Here is a 5,576-nt window from a genome sequence, read left to right on the forward strand (position 1 = left end):
CCATTGGGAGCCACCAGCAGTCACACATCCATGCCCTCTGTCCATCCAGCAGCTACACATCCATCCCCTCTGTCCATCCAGGAGCCACCAGGAGCCACACATCCATGCCCTCTGTCCATTGGGAGCCACCAGCAGTCACACATCCATGCCCTCTGTCCATCCAGGGGCCACCAGCAGTCACACATCCATGCCCTGGTCCCTCGGGAGCCTCTCCCCAGCTGGCCCTTAGCAAGTGACTCGTTCTCCTGAGCAGCAGCTTTACGAGCTCTGCACATTTCCATGCTGCTCATTAGCACTGTTTATTGTTTTACAAGGGCCCAGAGCACTGCTCGCATCCCAGGGCTGGCCCGTGGGAGCTCTTGAGCTCTGCAGTGCCAAACTAATTTCCAAAGATGAGGGTTTTCAGGGATTTATTTGTTCCAGCTCCTTGGGCCCTGCTGTGGTGGCTCCAGGCAGTGCCAGGCTCAGAGCCACTGGCTGGGCTCGTGCTCCAGCCACGGTCTGGCTGGTGTGAATCATTCTGGGATGGAAATGGCCAAGTGTGCAGGGATAACAGAGGCACCTGTGACATTTACACCCTTGCTTTTCAAACCACAACCACAGTCTAGCCCTTCCCTGGCCAGGATGTGCTTGTGTACAGCTACAAAATACCTCAGATATTTCCAAGCTGACATATTATATTCCTAAAATATTTTATGCCGCTGAGGCCTGTCTGAAAAGCATCTAAAATATACAAAATAGCCTGAAAATATCACATATTCGGGAGGCTGGGCATTTGCTCTGCCCTTCCTCTGTTTCAAAGGCCTTTTGAACACCCAACTCTTCCTCCTGTCTCAAAGTCCTCGTGGGTGACTGCTGAGCTGGGGACTGCCCTGCGCTCGGCCCTCTGCTCCTGAGACCTTGGCTCCTGTCTGTCTTGGCACAAGGAAAATTCCTTTCCTGGCCTCAGCCCAGTGCAGGCTCATTAGCACCTGGCACAATCACCCTTTTATGCGTGGGAGGGGGCAGTGGGGGCCCAGGGCAGCACCGAGGTTCCCTGGGGATGCCATGGGGACATTAGAGAAGAGCTCTGCTCCAGAGGAGGGGGCTGAGCCCCCATCCCGTCCTCCTGCTGCCCATGGTTTTGCTGCCGTTGTGGGTCCTCCTCTTGAGCACCCTTGGGGTTGGTGTTTTCATTGCCTGCCTTTGCCTTTTGGAGAGGGAGAAGGGGCTAAAGGGGCAGTTTGGTGGGGGAAGGAGGGCTCAGGCTCTGCCCCTGAGCTGCACATGCTGGAAGCTCCATGTCTGCCCAGCCCCACGGTGTCCAAACCCTGCTGAGGAGCTGGATGCTTCTCTTAGGGATTTGAACGCCAAGAAATAAAGAGTTAGAAACAGGCTGGGCTCTCCAAAGCTCCCCAGGGAAAACTTGGCAGTGGCTGGAGGGAGCCACAGGTGGGAGCTGCCCCTCAGGATGGGCCAGAGAAGTGAAGGAGCCCGAGATGGAACCAGAGGGACTCTGCAGAGGAGAGATGGAAAATGAAATATCCAGACAAAGGAAAGAGGTTGCGATTGTAAGATTGGGCTTGGCAGTGCAAGAAAGGGAAGAGACAAAAGCAGTCTCCGAGCAAAACGCTGGAATTTAACTTTCACAGCTGCAGAAGGAAAACAATGACTTCCCACACAAAACTCACTGATGGGCTGCGCTGATGAGGAGATGTCTGAGGAATTTCAATTAAAAGCCAGCGACACTGACAAAGGCGATGAGATTGAAGTGCTCAGAGGTAAGTGAGCGATGGGAGGGAAGAACAATCACTGGCGAGGGAGGGAACGGTGCCTGCTCGGTGCTGCGTGGGCTGGGCCCTTCCCAAGGCAGCAGAGTCCTTGCCCGCCCTGGCAGGGAGCTGGCATCCAGCTCCAGCTGTGCCCCCTGCCTTGGGCACCTCGCTCTGCTTCCCTGTGCCCTCCATGGGGACGTGCTGGCTGCAGCAGGGCTGTCCCCCCTGTCTGACCTCTCCGGGGGATGTCTGCTCCCCTCTAGGGTGGAACTGAGCTCTCTGGGGTTGCCTGGCAGCCCCAGGAGCCCCAGCTGCCCTCCCACGCCTGCCGTGCAGGTGATGGCACTGCCTTCAGGCTCTCCCTCTACAGCCACGCTGGAGCCAGAGCTCTGTGTGCCCTTGGCACAGGACCTGAGCAGGGCTGGCAGAGTTACACGAGTCTGGAAGAGTCACAGAGTGGTTTAGGTTGGAAAAGGCCTCTGAAGTCCATCCAGCCCAAATATTCCTCAGCACTGCCAAAGCCACCGCTGTCCCACGTCCCCAAGTGCCACATGCACAGGGCTGTTCAATCCCCTCAGGGATGGGGACTCCACCCCTGCCCTGGGCAGCTGGGCCAGGGCTGGGCAGCCCCTCCAGGAGGAAATTCTCCCAAAATCCACCCTGAGCTCCCTGGTCCAGCCTGAGGCCGTTCCCTCTGCTCCTGTCCCTGTTCCCTGGAGCACAGCCCGACCCCCCGGCTGTCCCCTCCTGGCAGGAGTTGTGCAGGGACTGAAATTCCTCCTGATCCCATTTTTCTCCTGGCTGAGCCCCTTCCCAGCTCCCTCAGCCTCTCCTGGAGCTCCAGCCCCTTCCCCAGTCCCGTTCCCTTCCTTGGACACGCTCCAGCTCCTCCATGTCATGGAGGGCCCAAAACTGACCCCAGGATTTGAGGAAAATCTTCACCAGCACCCAGCAGAGACAGAGAAGCCCCCAACCCTTGGCTGGTGGCCCTGCAGCAGGTGACAGCAGAGGCACCACGAGCAGCACATGGAAAGAGCCTGCAGCATCCTTCCTGCAGTCACCATGCAAGGAAGATGAAGGTCTTCCAAGCTGGCACAGCTGACATGGTGCCTGGTGGGAATAGCTCGTCCTTGCAGGCTGCCTGCTGGAGAGACAGCTCTGCTCCCTCCGAGCTGGCACCAGGAGCTGGCACCAGGAGGGGAGCAGGCTGGGCAGGCTGCTGGGAGAAGCAGGGATGGATAGAGCCTGGCCAGGCCCGGGGCACAGAGTAGCTGAGGCTGGGGAGTGTGGGGGCAGCTGTGGCACGAGCCAGCTTTGGAACAACCTGGAGCAGCGGCAGGAGGCAGGGAGGGAAGGCCTCACACCGAAATATCTCGCTTGGCTCTGAGCACGGCATGGAACTTCTGGCACACAGAACCCTGCCAAGTTCCACGCCAAAGAAAACAGCCAGATTTAAAGCCCTGAGGCGCAGTGTTTGTGCAGAGCACGGCGCTGGGCCCCGGGTGGGCTCCTGGTGTCTCCAGCCCTGTGCAGAGCTCTGTTCCCTAGCAGGGCTGGCTGAGCAAAAGGCAGGTGCCATCCCCATGGCTGCTGGCACAGGTGGCACTGGTGGCACCATCTGCCTCTCCGTGCTCACATTGATACAGCAGCACAACGGCCCCGTTGGGCTGACCACCCTGATGGGGACAAGCTGCTTTTCTGCCTTTAAGAACAAATTTACATATCTGTAGATGGCTCGGAGTGCCAGCTAGCCCCGCTCAGAGCCCTGCCAGCTGCCGCAGCCCCGCTTCCCCGAGGCACGCCGTATCTCCAGGCGTCTGTTGTTCCATTAAGCTATTTTTAGCAAACATATCCCCCTTAGTTCAGCTGCCGTTATCTGATTAGTTCCTGTAACTATCTGAGGAGCAACATCTCCAGGCGTGACTGCGATTCTGAGCAGGCGGTGCCTCTGCGCACGCCTTTCCTCCAGCACACAAACTTGCCGGAGATGCTCTCGCCGCGGTGCTCCGAGCTCTGCCAGGCTGGCTTTGGGGCTGGGGGCAGCGGGATCAGCCCTGCGGCAGCCAGGGCAGCGCACACCACCCTTGGACAGGCGGAGTTACCCGGGAGCGCTTCCCGGCTGCTGCCGCCGATCCTCCGGCGTTGCCCCGATGCGGCGGCGATAAACAGCTGGCTTTGTTTGCTCCGGGCCGCGGGGCCGCTGATGGAGATTTCCATCCTCCTCACCCGGGGATGGGAGCGGGGCAAAGTCCTCCGGCAGCGGGGCGGGCGTGCCCCGAAGGTGCGGTGCCAGGGCAGGGTGTACCCCCTTCCTCCCAGCGGGTACCGCCAGGAAAAGCCGCACCGCGGCCGCGGCTCAGGGACTGGTTAAAAACCTGCAGCCCACACATGTTTCCAGCACTGCACTTTGTTCCCAGGCCTCAGCCTCTATTGACTGCAGCTGTCCTGGAAAATCAGATTATAGTGCAAAACCGTGGCATCCAGTCTGCTCTGCCGAGGCAGCTCTTCCATCTCCCGGCTGGATCGCCGGGATCAGGGGAGTGGGGTGATGAGCTCCACCGTGACAGCTTTTCCTTCAGCCTCAGCTGTGTTGGAGGAGCGCCGCAGACCCAGAGCTCCTCAGCGTTCCCTGGAGCCTGTGACAGCCGTGCCCGTGCCCAAGAGCAGGTGGCAGCAGGGGGATCTCCCCAGGATCTCACACAGGAGCTCCTATCCTGGCCCATCTCCCCTGCCCATGGTTAAACCCATCAGAACCCTGCTGCCTGCTCCTCTTCCTCCCCGCGGGGTGCTTCAGGGATTAACCACAGATTTAAACGCTCCCAAAGGGAAAATCTCACCCATGCCCACAGTGACAATGACCCCTCAGCATCACCACGGCTGTCGCCGAGCTCTGGTGCCGGCCCAGGCTCTCTGGGATGCTGATCCCTGCCCTGTCAGCTGTCACTCCCTGTGCCAGCGCTGTCACTCATTCCATCTTCACCATGAGCCTGCCTGGCTTCTCCTGACAGTGATTTACTCCTCGCTCCCGCTTCGCTGTGCCTGTCCAGGCCTCCAATCCCAGCCAGGCTGTGCCCGTGCTGCCGGAACATGGCAGCAGCCACGGCATTTATTCCAGCCGGGAGACCGCCAGTGCCTCAGACGGCACTCGGGAGCAGAGAGAGAAGCCAAGTGTTGCACTCTGAAACCACTTGCCGAGACACACTGGGGAACCCGGGCTCCCGGTCCCGCAGCCCACCCTCCATCCCCCCGTGACCTGGACCCAGTTCCACCCTCACACCCCCGAGGGACGCTGCCGGCGGCTGAGGGGCTGTGACTGCCTCGAGTGGCCGTTCCGCACCGTGCCGGCAAACGCGAGAGGGACGGACCCCAAAGCGGGCTGTGGACGGACCCCAAAGCGGGCTATGGACGGACCCCAAAGCGGGCTGTGGACGGACCCCAAAGCGGGCTGTGGACGGACCCCAAAGCGGGCTGTGGACGGACCCCAAGGGGGCTGTGGAGCTGCACCCCCGCCCGCGGGGCTGGCGTGTGCGGCGCTGGGCACCCCACGCCGCTCCCCGGGGTGCGGGTGCCACCCTCCATTCGCCGTTCCCTTCGCTCCCGCAGACCCACCAGAGGCGCCTCCCGCTGCCCCCACGGTAACGCGCCTCGGGGCCGGGGCGTGCAGGGGCGGCGCGGGGAGCGGGCACGGCGGGGAGGGGAGTACCCCTCCTCGGGAGTACAGACTCCCCGCACCCCATTCTCGCCGTGCCCGCTCCCCCCGGTGCCCCCCGGTTCCCCCCGCTCCTCCCGGTGCCGGCGCTGCGGGGCGCGGAAGGGCCGCCG

Source organism: Pyrgilauda ruficollis, unplaced genomic scaffold (assembly GCF_017590135.1).
Source record: "Pyrgilauda ruficollis isolate IOZ18807 unplaced genomic scaffold, ASM1759013v1 scaffold122, whole genome shotgun sequence".
Lineage (NCBI taxonomy): Eukaryota > Metazoa > Chordata > Aves > Passeriformes > Passeridae > Pyrgilauda > Pyrgilauda ruficollis.